This window comes from Mesocricetus auratus, unplaced genomic scaffold, assembly GCF_017639785.1.
Source record: "Mesocricetus auratus isolate SY011 unplaced genomic scaffold, BCM_Maur_2.0 Super-Scaffold_2245, whole genome shotgun sequence".
NCBI classification, from domain to species: Eukaryota; Metazoa; Chordata; class Mammalia; order Rodentia; family Cricetidae; genus Mesocricetus; species Mesocricetus auratus.
In genome coordinates, this window is record NW_024429180.1 from 13725519 (window position 1) to 13740841 (window position 15323).

The following is a 15323-nucleotide window of genomic DNA, read 5'->3' on the forward strand; positions in this document are numbered from 1 at the left end:
ATCACTCATTCTGCTAACCACTATTCTTCTCCCAACTCAACCTTCCTGCCCCCCATGTCTTCCTCTCTCCTCCTCTTCCTTTTCTCCCTCTCTTTTTTCCAGTTCCCTCTCCCCTCCCCACATGTTCCCAATATTCTCAGGAGATCTTGCCTCATCCTACTTCTCTGGGGTGTCATGCATATGTTTCTTGGGAACTTCCCTGTTTCCCAGACTCACTGGCAATGGGATTGTAGGCTGACACTCCTCTGATCCATGTCTAAAATCCATATCTGAGTGAATACATACCATATTTGTCTTTTTTTGACTGGGTTACTTCACTCAGGATGGTTTCTTCTAGTGCCGTCCACTTGCCTGCAAATTTCAAGATTCCACTGTTTTTATTGTTTCTGCTGAGTAGTACTACATTGTGTAAATGCACCACAGTTTCTCTATCCACTCTTCAGTTAAGGGGCATCTATGTTGCTTCCAGATTCTGGCTATTACTACTTTGACCAATTACTCATTCAAATAATTCATTTATCTTTTGATAATATGGGGAGTACTATTCCGTACCAAAGATGCTGTAGCATATGGGTGAAACCTTTATCTAGGCACCAGATCCACATCTCTCCACTTACATGACTTTAAATAATAGATCTGGTTTTTAATTACTTCAATGGCCTAAACAAAATGCACAGAAAAGGAGAGTGCGAGTAATATACCTCACTGGTAAAAACATAAACAAAGCACTATTTTAGCATGAAAATATGGGAAAAGTCTTTTGAGAAGGTGTAATGGACCTGTAATGTAATGAATTGTAGCTCTGCTGACATCTGAAAAAGTGAAATTCACAATAATATCCACGAGAAGAGATAAAGAGGGTCACTTTATTTTGGATAAAGGAGTAATCCTTCAAGAATATCTTACACAACAGAAGTTAGTATATATGTTCAATCGATGATATGGACAATTACACACACACACACACAAACAACAAACACACAAACACATTTATCTGTATGGGTGGCAAGAGGACATCACATTTCTAGTTACCCATGTTCCTAAAATTAATGGACTAATTTCAGTAAAATAAATATTGGTGTATATTTTAAAGATAAGGACTGATCTCAATGCAATAATAATAGGGTACATCAATCTCCCTGTTGCACATTCAGGTGAAAAAAAAAACTCAGACCAATGCTTATATATCCAGAGTACAAAGAGAACTAAAAATATAACCAACTAAATTTCATTGCAATTCAATTAGGATATCAACGCTAAAGATCTAAGTAAGAAATCACATATGTATATGTTAATATACTTCATATGTGAACATATCTGTGCTTGTTACATCTTTAATATCTCCCAGAAACTGTACTTCTGTTTGGAATCATCTTTCATTTAATAGACAAATACTATGACATTTCCTATAGATCAAATGCTGAAGAAAAACATTTTAACTTTCAATTATTTAAGCTGAAAAAAATTACATATTTACCTTTTTTTGTGATAGTATTTCTTCTTCTGAAAAAGCCTACATTATATTGAGCATTTTATGTGAGTTTTTTTAAAACTTAAACAAATACCTCACTCAGGCAGGTTTCTTCTAGTGCCATCCATTTGCCTGCAATTTAAAGGTTCCTTTTCTTTTTTCCCTTGAGTAGTACTTCATTGTGTAAATGCACCACATTTTCTCTATCCACTGTTCAGTTGAGGGGCATCTATGTTGCTTTCAGGTTCCGGCTATTACAAATAATGCTGCTATGAACATAGTGGAACAGATGTCCTTGTTGTATGAATGTGCATCTTTTGGGTGTATGCCTAAGAGTGGAATTGTTGGATGTTGTGGTAGATTGATTTCCATTTTCCTGAGGAATTTCTATACTGATTTCCAAAGTGGCTTTAAGATTTGGCAAACCTACCACCAGTGGAGGATTGTTCTACTTTCTTCACATCTTCTCCAGCAGAAACTGTCATTGGTCTTTTTGATTTTAGCCATTCTAGCAGGAGTAAGATGGTATCTCAGAGTTGTTTTGTTTTGCATTTCCCTGATGGATGGCTAAGGTTGCTGAGCACTTTCTTAATTGTCTATCAGCCATTTTAGACTCTTTTATTGAGAATTCTCTATTTAGTTCTGTGCCCCATTTTTAATTGTGTCCTTTCATGTTTTGGAGACATGCTTCTTGAGTTCTTTCTTAATTTTGGAGATCAGCCCTCTGTCAGATGTGGGGATTGTGAATATCTTTTCCCATTCTGTGGGCTGTTGTTTTGTATTATTGACTGTGTCGTTTGCCCTAAAGAAGCTTCTCAGTTTCAGGAGGTCTCATTTATTAATTGTCAATCTCAGTGTCTGTGCTACTGGTGTTATGTTCAGGAAGCAATCTCCTCTAACAATTTGTTCAAGGGTACCTCCCACTTTCTCTTCTAACAGATTCAGTGTGGCTGGATTTATGTTGAAGTCTTTCATCCATTTGTACTTAGATGTTGTGCATGGCAATAGACTTGGATGATATGTACTCACTCATATATGGATTTTAGACATGGATCAGGGGAGTACCAGCCTACAATTCCACTGCCAGAGAGTCTGGGAGACGGGGAGGACACTAAGGGAGATATGCATGGTACCTCAGAGAAGGGGAATCATACAGTATCTCCTCAGTGGATTCAGTGTATGGGGCAAGAGTAGAGGGAGCTGGAAATAAGAGAGGGGGAGAAGAGGAGGAGAGACGAGAACATTGGGGATCAGGAAGGTTGAATCAGGGGAAGAATAGAGGAGAGAAGGATGAGAGATACCAAAATAGAGTCATTATAGGTTCAAGAAGAGACCTAGAACTAGTGAGATTTCCAGAGATCTATAATGATGACACCAACTGGGAAAATAAGTAATAGTGGAAAGGCTACCTTAAATGTCCTTCCCTGATAATGATATTGATGACTACCTCATATGTCATTCTAGAACCTTCATCCAGTGGCTGATGGAAGCAGAGGCAGACACCTACAGTTAAACACTGAACTCCTGCAATCCATTTGCAGAGAGGGAGGAGTGATGAGCAAAGTGGTCAAGACCAGGCTTGTGAAACCCACAGAAATTACTGACCTGAACAAGGACCCCGGATTGATGGCTGAGAGGCCAGCATGTGACTGGTCCAGACTCCCCAGATTTGGGTGTCAGTGAGGAGACCTCAGCAATCTATGGGGCTTTGGGTAGTAGATCAGTATTTATCCCTGGCATACAAATGGACTTTGGGAGCCCATTTCACATAGAGGGATGCTCTCTAAGCCTCGTCACATTGGTGAGGGCCTAAGTCCCTGCACGGAATGAAATGACAGACTCTTGAAATCCCCATGGAAGGCTTCACCCTCTCTGTGGAGCAGAGTTGGGGATCCAGTGGGGGGCTTGGTGGGGGATGGTGGAGGTGGGAAAGGAGGGGAGGGATTGACATGTGAAGCAAGCTTTTTCTAATTTAAATAAAAAAGATAAAATGTTAAATAAGTAGTACTAAAGTTTCATATATTTGGATTATGAAAAATTGGTGTCTTTTGCTTGATATGTACATCATTTGTCATCGATCTGTTTTATTAAGAAAATTTAATATTGGTTTTGATAGTGTGTTAATGGCGTTCCTTTACTTTTAATCAAAATTATTTTAAGAGTACAGATCTCTAAGAATATAGAGAGGAGCATAGTAAAACTTCAGGGAAAAAAGAGAAATTGAAGTAAAAAAAACAAGTATGATATAATCAGAATTCTTGAGGGGCGGGCTCCATCTACTCCAGAGACATGTCCACATCTAGATATAGGGTCAATTGCAAGTGTGTTTAATGGTGTGTCAAAAGGGCAAAATTCTCTACAGGTTCATTCATCCATGTAGACTTTTGTAAGTTCCCACACTTATCTACCAGGTCAAGATCACTAGATACTCCTGCAAGGGATAAAATTAGGCCAGTTTGGAAGGGCCACAGCACCACTGAGACTGTGGCTATTTTATTGAGAGCAATTAGACTTTCTATACCTTTATCAAAAACAGACTATGATGGCAATTGACAGGATCAATAAGGTTGAAATTGTCATGATGTATACAAGTCATATACATATACAAGATTAATGTATATGACCAATTGTCCTTGTAAAGCTTCCATGCTTCATTGACTACTAAGGGAACATACAAAGAAACACAAAGCAGTCTGAATGCTTCACTTTCTGAGGTAATGCATCAGTGTCTCCAGAACTGGAAGGCACATTGTGCCCCAGGACTCTAATGTGAAAAACCTATAATACATGCCTTTGAAGTCAGATAGGCCAAGATAATTCCATGGATCCCTGAAGACTTTATTTTTTTTTGTTTCACCAGGAGTCTGTAAGGGAAATTGTGCTACTCTCCTGGTGCTCGAGATAGTTGATTCCCCAGCCATACTACAACCAAATGGTAAAGAGTGAATCTTAGTTTATCCTTAAGTGTAGTAGTGTATGTGTATTCATATGTCAATTGAAAATGAAATACTTTGTCAGTGCCAAGTACTTTCTAAAAGTGCCATTCAGACATACGGCACCATATGTTTATACCTATTTCAGACCATCTGTTGTCTAGGCTCAATTGCACATTTATTTTACTTTTAATTCACAAAGAAAATGGAAAATAGAACTGGCCCAAATACCACAATTTGGCTGAGCTTTAAGCAGGTGAAAATTCAATAGGAACACATATTTGGAACCATAAAAATCTCACTCTGTTCGCATGTGGATGTGTATCCTTTCCAATGCAATCAAATGTCTTGTTCTTTATTAGGTTTGTTGCATTGTATATGGGACCAGGTGGGGTGGAACTGATGTACAAAACAGTAAAGTATTTACTCTTTCACAAAACAACTTTAGTGATATGTAGACTATGATGTTGCTGCCACATGCAACTTTCAAGTATTCAAAGAACAAATTTGAAGGACATAATTTTGAAGTGATTTTGCTATTAATATTTTATACCATATACACAAAATCAATTTAGGAAGTAGACTTAATATTGGTATATTAATTTTTCTTCTAAAAATTTGGTTTTTCCACTGGTTATTATTTTTATATAGATTAGAAAAATATTATTTTACTCATCAGTCCAAGTTCCCTTTCCCTCCCATCATGTGTGAAATTCAAGCAATACGCTTTGATATTATTGACTTTACCATCCTTTCTTCACTCACTGAAATTGGGTCCTCATAAAAATAAAAATATAATAATAAAATAAAAAAACATGGACTCAAATTTGTGTTGCCTATCTACTTGGGTATGGAAACATTCACTGGAGACAGGCCCACCTACTAAAAGCCACACCCTTGAAGAAAACGTACCCTTCCCAGAAGTTAACAATGCCAGTAGCACCCCAGCTAGGATTTTGTAAGGCTCTGACACATCCATGGTGTGATCTTTGTCAGTCTTGAGCTTATACACATCTTGTTTGTGTGATCACAAAAACTGACAGTTCATATGTTCAACTCCCTTGTGGCTTGATAGCTCAGGTTTTTGGGGTCATTTGCTGCCTCTGTCTCTCTTAATCTTTTTGTTCTTCTGAGATGATACTTAGGAGGAAGAAGGATGAAAGAAATGTTCTATTTCCCCATGGGAACTGTGTATCAACTTATTCCCTGTGCCATAAGCAATTGTGATTTTCTGAATTTAATCCCTATCTATTGCAAAAAAAAAGGTTCACTGCTCGTAAGAGTGAGACTATCTAATCTCTGGGTATAAGGAGAAGTTATGTGTGGATTTACAACTATATGCACTTAGCAGAATAATATTGGTAGGTTTTACCCACAGGTTCTTGATCTTGGTAATGACGATTCCATGTAACATGGCCCTTAAAATCAGTTGGAAAGTGGTTACTCATGTTACATGTAAGCCACTTTTGCATTAGTGGATACCTATTTACACGCTAGTCATCATTTTAGCTCTATGGTTAAGATCAGTTATGACTGATGATTACTTTTCTCCTCTGACAGCATGAATAGACCCTTCTAGAACTATTGATGCTGGCAATGAGAATGAAGGTTCTAATTCAGTAACTGTTGGATTTCTACATATTTGTGACTTACATATGTGATAAGTTATGATGTTTTTTGGAGTAGACAAGAGCAATTACAATAGCCTTTATTAAAGTATATTAAACTGTGAATATTAATTATAAAGAAAACATAGGCAACAGCTAATGAAATAAATGGAATATGTTCATAAAACAATTCAATTGTGTGTGTGTGTGTTTGTGTGTGTGTATGTTATTGCTTTGTAAGAAACCTCAATTCTAAGTGTCATGTAGCAGTATTTTTTTTGAGAGTCAGTGCTAGTTGTGAAAAGTCCTCATGTTACACAGTCTGCCCTTTAATTTCTGCTATTGCAGTCTCTACCCTACAAGTGCAGGGATTACATTTATTTCCCACCACAGCTGGGTTCTAAGTAGACTTTAATTATACTTCCTGTATTGTTATTCTTAGTAGATTTGAAGTAAAAGAAACAGATGAATAGCAACATGAAAAAACAAACAAGGTACTCTACTGCAACTTATTGGAAATCAAATGAAATTTAAGGAGCTACATTTGAAAAATTGTACATTTAATGCATATGGCAAAGAGGACTAATATCCAGGCCAACTCCTGGAATTTTAAACATGTCTCAAAAAGCATAATTGTGAGTATCACTGTATCAATTTTTATTCAAGGGAACTAAGCATAGTAATTGATTAATGTTAGTTTTCAATTTATCTTATGATATAATTTTTATCCGTTTTTAGTTTGTTTTCCAATTCCCTTCTAGCAATATCAGACTAGTATTTGGAGTTTTCAAAATGAGGATCATTTTGCAAAATGATTTATTGCATCTAACTTTAGTCAAAATATGCTGAATGCAATCACCTAATAGATTAAGTCAATTGATTAATAACTTGACTTTTTGAGAGACTGTATATGTGCCTCTATATTTATCTGTCCTTTTCTAACATGATCATAGATGAATGAGTCAATACTTTAACTTAATATTAAGCAAGAGAGTACAAAGACGCTTCTGGAGAACTTTGGGATAAAATGTAAAATGTATAGGTATTGCATGATACTGGTCTGACTATGTAATGTAAAACCACTGTGTCTAAATAGAGTATCCATCTGCTCCTGCCCTTTCCTGTCCATTATGTTTGCCTACATTATGAAATTGTCCATATGATTTTGTGAAATGTAATATCTAAACATGGATAAGATATTCCCCTTTATAATAACTATGATCTTGATCTCAGGTTATATAATGTATACATCTCTCTCTTAAACACACACACTCACACACACATATTACTCTGAAAGGAATTATTTGGTCTCAAAGAATACAAATAAAATTCATAATACAACTCAAGTGTTGCATTGAGATTACATGTATATACATATATATATAAACAAAGGAAGTTCACTATAAATTTATATTTAATATATACTTTTGATATGAACAATACATATGTGTACAATTGTTTATCTATGTTTGCGAATATATGTATATATACAAAGATGTATATTTTCAATATCTTACAAATAATATACAGCAGAATTTTGTTCAGAGAAACCTTTAGCTAGTGATTTGTATGTTTATGAACATCTAGTCTTCTATTAATGGTAGTAAATATATTATAGGTTGAAACAAAAATATACATAAACAATAAGAAAATAATTCTATTTTGTACGAAGAAATTACTTCCTTTTCACTCTGAATTTCATAGTTGGGAATTTCAAATAATGTGTGCCTGTGTGTGTTTTCATTAATTGCAATAATTTTGAGAACACCTTGAAAATTCATTTAGTTATCAAATTCTTCAGTTTTTTTCCAGTTTTTTAAATTCTTCATGGTCATTTCATTGCATCCCTACAACAAGCCCTCATTTTCTTTTTCAATTTTCCATTTTATTTTTCCAAGTCAGTGATGCTTTTATTAACATTGATTATTCCCTTTCATATTTTCTCTTTTTAAAATTAGGTCATATTTTTTTCAGATCCCCAAACTGACCTGAGTTTGGGTTAAATCTCCCCAATTCTTATTTTATTTTTAACAAACTTTCTTTTTAGCTCTGTTAGAAGATAAACAGTCTTCACATCCGTTCTATCCAGATTTCACTAACAATCATAGTTTTGAGGATTTTTATTTGCAATAAACCAGTGGTGATTTAAGAAATGTTTTTTTCTCCTTCTGATTGGTTTACCATTTAGACAAAATATTTTCAGATCCATTGATGTTCCTAATAGCCAGAACCGAGATACAACCTAGATGTTCCTCAACAGAATAATGTATAAAGAAAATGTGGTACATTTACATAACGGAGTATGACTCAGCTATAAAAAATGACATCATGAAATTTGCATGCAGATGGGTGGAACTAGAAAAAAACATCCTGAGTGATGTAACCCAGCCTCAAAAAGACCAAGTCAATATGTATTCACTCATAAGTAGATATTATACATAGAGCAAAGGAAAACCAGACTACAATCCATAGCTCCATAGAATCTGGGTAACAAGGAGGACACTAAGAGGGACTCATGGATCTCCCAGGAAAGGTAAATTAGATGAGATCTCCTGGGTAAACTGTGGACAAGCGGGGTGGTAAAGGGGAGGGGAGCAGAATGAGAATATGATGGAATGGGGTGGTTAAGGGTATATGGAGTGGAAGAGCAATGAAAGAGATATCTTAATAGAGAGCGCCAGTACAAGGTCAGGGAGACACCTGTTTTGAGGGTAATTCCCAAGAACCCACAATGATGATTCCTATCAATCGTGGATGAAAAGAGAGGGAGAAGGAAATATATGACTAAGGTACATCAAGATCATGTTGAACAAATCTGCAATACTGCTGAACCAATTTCATGGATACTCAGGAACTCTTGAATGACAGCTTGAATATTCCAGCAAAGCAATCTAGGCCCCCTATATGTGGGAGACAATTGTGAAGCTTGGAATATCTAAGGGGATCCTGGCAGTAGGACTAGAAACTACCCCTGGTACATGAGTTATCCCTATGGTGGGATGCCATGCTCAGCCTTAATGCATTGGAGAGATTCTTGGTCCTGCCCCAACTTAATATACCAAACATTGTTGATTCCTCATGGGAGCCCTTAGCCATGAGGAGAAGTGGACAATGGATGGGCTGGAGGGCACATGAGGGTGGTATGGAGGAGAAATGGGAGGTTGGAATGTGAAGTGAACTTAAAAGATAAATTATCAAAGATGGGAAAAAAGAGAAAATTTCAATTAAATTCCTTTAACCTACCTATTTCTTCCATTTGAAACTAAGGTAAATAGAGGTCATTATTATTTTTTCCACTAAAGGACATGAAAGATTGGTCAATAGTTAAGAGAACGCATGGCTTTGGCAGAGAAGTCAGGTTCAATTCCTAGCACCTTGTCGGTGGTTCACAGTTATCGGTATCTTCAGACCTGGGGCAGTTGATTGTGTCCTCTGACCTCCACAGGGACAAGGAATACATGTAATGTCCATGAATACAGGCAGGAAAAACACCCGATCCATATAAAATAAAACAAGCAGTTAATATAAATTCTAAAACTAAAAATTACAAATCATGCAAATAAATCAGATGCGGGAAAACAAAGCTCCAGTGAAGTGAAATCAAATGTGTTGGCTTCTACAGTACATAGTGTTGAGAAGTATAAGAAAGTACCTTGTACTTACACGAAGCACTTATACTTTCACTTTGGAGAGTAGAAAAGAGCAAAAACACAAAAGCAAGGAATAAAAATTTTAGTTCTTTAATATTAAGACTAAATGGTAACTGTATAAATTAAATGTTATGTAGTTAAGGTGAGTTTGAACCAGAAACATATAAACAATAATCCTGTATTTGAAAATTTAAAAAAGATAAGCTATCACTTGAATGAATTGATGGATCAACTATTAAACATTGTTAAAGCTGTGTCTAAAATATGACACTAAGCTTACCCTGAAGCAACAATTAAGCATTTTTGTTGGAATTGAAACATTCATTTCAGTTGCTCAGAAGTGAAAAAGCATTTAACTCACTTCTTTTGATTTTATAGAAGCCTACAGTGAGATATTTTAGATAATTTGGAAAGATTTTGTACCTTACAAGCAACTTTGGTTGCATTAAAGATACTGAACTTTTAAAGTTCTTTTTTTTCTTTTAGAACTTGAAATGCTTTTAATCTTATTCACTCTGACAGGTGTAATATGGTATCTCAGAGTCATTTTGATTTGCATTTCCCTGATGACTAGGATGTTGAGAAATTCCTTAAGTGTCTTGTGAACATTTGAGTTTCTTCTGTTGAGAATTCTCTGTTTAGATCTGTACCCCATTATAAACTGGATTTTCATTTGGCAGATTTTCATCGATGATATGTGTTCAAGGGTTTAAGTTTTTCACATACCATGTTCTTGGCATATGACAATCTGTGATTTTTTTTCCTAACTAGGTTGGAAAGTTTTAGAAAATGTCTGTAAGCTTTTAAGTCAACCATTTACCACATTTACCTTATACATAGTCAAACTATCCTTGTCTAAACTCAGAAATATCACTCTGTAGGAGATATTACAGTTAACGGAAACCTAACACTTTAAACAAAGAGTTTGTTTAAAAATACACAGGGAGGAACAACCCAGTAACATGTAAAGCAGGTCTAAGATAGCCCTTGTCACAGTTTCCTTTCTTAGTGACACTTGGTCCCTTTCCTTACATCAGCCTTCCTTTCCAATGAGTCAGATTTATCACTCCTAGCATCTGTAATCATAAATGGTGAAGCTGAATGTTAAAAAAATACAGATTTTGAAGTCACTCTTTTCAGGCAAGCATTCCAGAAACAAGTTGAAGAATAATATGTTTACAATAAACTTGCTTTTCTTAAATTAATAAATCTTTTATTATAGAGGAATAGCTCTGTTAAATGCAGTATAACCATTATGAAGATTTTAAGTAAGAGGTGAAAAAGATAAATGTAAACCAAGTGTGTATAATGAACTTTTCCTCTTTCTGTGTTTCCATACTGGCTGTTTCTTAGAGTAATTACTATATATTTGGAGGATATTCTATATTTTCTATGTTGTTGCTTTTTCAATTTTCCTTTTTGTAAAATATTGTATAATTTTGAAATGATTCTGATGTGTTTTTTATTGATTAACTTTATTCTTATTTGGTTAATATTTGTTTTAATATTGATAACTTGGAGAAGATATTACATGCTTGCTATGTAAGTTCCCTCACTTTCTAGGAGGCTGTTTTATGATAACAATGAATCTATTAACACATAATTTGGAGAATATGCATGTATTGTAAAGAAAGGGTACTTTTCTGTAATTATGTGTTCTGGTAAGTTAAAAGTGCACCATGAATTCATTTATAGTTAACATGATGGAAATACCACACTTTATTGTCTCTCAACCTGTTTAGACACAGCTATATCTAGAAACTTACAGAAGCTCAATATTTTTAAATATTTGTTTAAATTTTTTCTGTATGAGCAGTGTGCTGGAGTAAATTTCTGTATTATACTGAATGTGTGCCACCTGCAAAGGCTAAAAATAATTTATGTCGAATCCTCTGAAAATGCTATTAATGACAATTGTCAGAAAATGTTGGGTGTTGTTTCAATGTCTCTTTTGGTATTTCCATTTACTGTGAATGAGATGGATGTTGTGATTTTTTTAATCAGAATGTGTACTTGGAGGCTATTGATTTCTTTATGTTTACTTTTTATCCTGTAACTTTGTTAAAAATGCAAGATATGTGACTTAATTTTGGAATCTTTTGTGTTGATATCATGCAATCTACTAATGACAAAGATGCAATCCCACATTTGCCATTCCTGTCTGTTTTGCTTCTTTACCTCATTGCCCTATTTTAAATTTGGACATTATATTTCATGAAAATACAGAGAATAGTCAACCATATCTCACTATAGCTTTGAGATTTTCCTCATTGAATATATTTGTTTTTACAGCCTTTCTTATGTGGAGGTGCTTTCATTTTACTCCTAAATTCTTCAGGGCTTTCATCATGAATATTTATTTCATTTTGTTAATTTTCATACATTAATTGAGAAAAATCATATGATTTATTTCCTTAAGCTTGTTTTTGTCCTATATTAAATTTTTGTTATACGTATATTGGCCATCCTGTGTCCCTGAAATGAATCCAACTTGGACATAGTGAATGTTGTCTCTTGAATTCAAATTAAAACTATTTTATTGACATTATTATGTTCAATGGATCAGGAAAAAATAGTTTTCTCTTACTGTCATTGTATATCAATCTGGTTGGGGTATCTGAGTGATAAAGGATTTGTAGTATGTTTAGTGTTATTTCTATCCTTTCAATTTTCTTTTATTTTTGGTTCACTTTGAGGAACACTGGAGTTAGCACTTCTTTATTGATACAGTAGTGTCAGTCTTGAAAGATGTCCAATACTAGGATTGTTTTTGTTGGAAGACTTCTTAAAACATATGGCTTCATTATCATTGCTTTTTATGAAACTGTTTAAATGTGTGTTACATGTATTGAAGATTATATGTTTCTTCCAAATTTAACTATATTGGGAATGCATGTTTAAAATTTAGCAATTGATTCTTCTCTAGATTTCCTCAGATCTTTTCTAACACTTTACATTTTAAATAGGACATTTTAAAAGAAGTGTATATAATTAACAATTCAAAAACAACAATTAAAAGACTTGGTGAGGATCTACCCAGGGTAATGAGCCAGATTGTTAGAGCACATTTCCTATCAGGGGAGGCCATGATCACATGCTCAGACTTAATGAGAGGGAGGGTCCACTTCTGTATCAAGTTAATGTGCCACACTCTGTCATCTCTCCATGGCTGTAGTGCTATATTGTCTATGATGCATTAAAGCTTTCTTGAGTATTCAGAAAGCAAAGTAACACACAGGCTATAGAAGCCAGGCACACATTTTTAATCCTCACAGTCACAAGCTAGGAGGTGGTGGCACAAACCTTCAATCCTCGGACTCAGAATTAAGAGGTAGATGGATCTCTGTGAGTTCAAGGCCACCCAGATCTACACAACAGTGAATCATTCTAAAAGAGAATTGAGCTCACATCTTTAATCCCAACATTAGGGAAGCATATAAGCAAAAGCAAGGTCTCAGAGAGGCATTCATTCTCCAGCCACAATGAGGGGAGACAGCAGTTTAAGACTTGGTGAAGAACTTGTGTATGGATCAGTCCTTTCAGCCTGAGCTAGGGGTGAGACCTAGTGGCTTGCTGCTTTGCTTTTCTGATGTTCAGTATGACGTTTGAAACAAAATATCAGGCTTTGGATGCTTTTGTTCATTCATGTTACACACTGGAGCCCTTACCTGCTGCAGGGAGTGAAATTGGGGTGGGCTTGGGCAGAATCTAGGTGGGTGTGAGGAGGGGTGGAAGGGAGTATTTTGGATGGAATGTAAAACAAAATTTTAAAAGTAAATTTAATAAACTACCTGTTGGTGACTTGAATATTTAAAAAAATTAAAATCCCTCTGCCAAACTAATCAAAACTGACAAAGTCAAATGACAAAACACGCAAGCAAAAAGAAACAGAATCCTAGAGAATAAGGAACATTGAGCTTTTCCAACAGAAAATTTAAATGATAAATTTATTAGTAACACTGTTCATCTCTTCAGGCTTAAGACTTGTCATTTGTCTTCACTAGCCCTGGGTAATTGCCATGGTCTCCAATTAGAGTCATGATTTTCTTCACATCTCACCAAAGAAACATTTGTGTGAAATAGACTTCAACAATTACAGATAACCACAACCATCAAAACACAGAGGTTGGTGTCCAGTCACTAGGGATACATGTGAAAACTACAACTGCATCTAAGGGAACTGTGGTAAAGGGAGTGAAAAGGTTGTAAGAGCCAGAAGATCAGGGATTTTAAACTGAGACTGTGTCTCTGGGGAATGTTAGAAGCTACCTCTGAAAGCCTCAACATCATGGCTGCATGAAACATGAACCAAAAAAGGACAACAAAAGTACGCATTCCTAAGAAGAGAAGGTAGATGGGAAGACCATCCTGCCACAGTTCTATACAAAAAGCAGAAGACAGTCTTCCCAATGGAAGAGCACACCAGTTTGCTATTCAATATCAAATATTAGTCTGAAAGTATTCACAGAAGTAAAATTATGAGGATACACCAGTTTGTATTTAGGAACCTACATGTACACACAGACACTTATACACACACTCAGAGGCACACAGACACACACACGCACAAACACACTCATGTAACAATTGATTAAAAAAGATTGTGAATTTGAAAGAATAAAGAAAGGTATATGGGAGACTTTGCAGACAGGAAAGGGAAGGGAAAACTGAAGTAATCATATTGCGCTCTCAAAAGTAAAAGAAACAAAATATAATAATTTTTAGATATAACAGAATCAAGCCAAAAGTATGGCAGTGTGTTAAAGGAACAGTCTACTACTAACTCTAATCTACTCTGTTTCTTTACAGGAAAGTTCTATTATATTTTCCTAAGTGACATTTCTGCATCTACAGAGTGTCTGTTTCATGCAGGAAATTTACAGAAAGCAGTAAAGAACACAAATAAATCACCCAGCAAATATGATCACTTTGAAAAGAGAATTTCCTATCTAGGCTATTCCCCCCAAAGATAGAAATCTGATGAGAGACAGACAGAGAAAGGAAATGAGAGAAAATAAGGGAGAGAGGGAGGGAGAGAGGGAGGGAGGGAGAGAGGGAAGGAGAGAGAGAGGGAGGGAGAGAGGGAGGGAGGGGAAAAAGTGACAAAATTTCAAAACTACTTTTTTTAATCTGGCCATTAGTAAACAAACATATCTCCCACTATTATTCACCAGTGAACCTATGATAACTCAAGTTTAATAACTGCTAATAGACTGCAAAAAAACCACTTTGATGTTCTATTATCCTTTTCTGTAATTAACATGATATAGAATTCCACAACTACTGAAGAATTTCTACACTGAAAATATTTGAAACAAAACTACATTAGATTGGTTTTTCCATCTGTCACATCATGTATTTAAGCATCTTAGATTTTATTGCTCATGGTAATGGCAATGTTCTTATTTTTCATAAAATTGGAATCTGATAACTTAAGTTGTTTTTCTATTTCCTTCTGTCAAATGGATATTAAAATCACCATCATAAACAAATGTAAAAGAAACATTTAACAGGAATATCATAAGGCCTTTATTCGCTTGCATATTTTTCATAGTAAATGGGTTAAAGATGTGTAAACATTAAAAATACTCTTCTTGAGTTTTGCAAAAACATAAACCAAATATCCTTAAGAAAACTAAAAAGAGCATATTGGGTGCATATT